The following is a 606-nucleotide window of genomic DNA, read 5'->3' as shown; positions in this document are numbered from 1 at the left end:
TTCAGGACCTGAAATTGGTGTGTCAGAGAAAGGAGACATGCAAAATGTGCAGTGTTGGGGTGCCTCCAGGACCAGGGTTGGGAACCACTGGGCTATTGCATCAATAGAAATGACAGTAAAGTGTATTTTAGCTTACCATAAATGCTCGTCTATTGTCAAAGACAATAGAAGTAGCCTAATTATAAAATTATATATAGGCTAAAGATGTACAGTACTTATGTCCTACTTAATTGGGTCAAAAAAGCATTATTAAATTCAACTAACTGCATTTAATATACATTTAAACTATAACGCAATTTCATTTAATGGCAAAAAACATGCACTTAAGTGTCCGGAAACTTAAAAGCACTTAAGTATATAATTTCTGTTATAAGTACTCTTTTTGAAAGTCTGCTAAAGTGTCTTTCTTTTTCACAAGGGCAAGCTTGAACGGGAGGGATTTTAAAAAATAGTGAAAGCATAGAAAATTCTTTTTTTGTTTTTTTTAAACCTAACCATAATTCAGAGAAGCATTGTGATTCAGAAACACACTTTATCAGCAATATGAATTTAATGTCAGCAGGTAGAAGGAATATTGCAAAAAAAAAAAAAAAAAAAATTTTACCT

General features: G+C 32.0%; 1 protein-coding gene across 1 annotated transcript in view; it reads right to left on the bottom strand.

Annotated features, from left to right (window-relative positions):
• gdpd3b (glycerophosphodiester phosphodiesterase domain containing 3b) overlaps positions 1-606 on the bottom strand; it is a 6,239-nt gene that overhangs the window by 2,915 nt on the left and 2,718 nt on the right. The window lies entirely within an intron of this gene.

The sequence above is a fragment of the Sinocyclocheilus rhinocerous genome, unplaced genomic scaffold, assembly GCF_001515625.1.
Source record: "Sinocyclocheilus rhinocerous isolate Xijiao unplaced genomic scaffold, SAMN03320098_v1.1 scaffold24, whole genome shotgun sequence".
NCBI lineage: Eukaryota > Metazoa > Chordata > Actinopteri > Cypriniformes > Cyprinidae > Sinocyclocheilus > Sinocyclocheilus rhinocerous.
The sequence above is the reverse complement of the archived record's forward strand: the minus strand, read 5'-3'. Positions and strand labels throughout refer to the sequence as shown.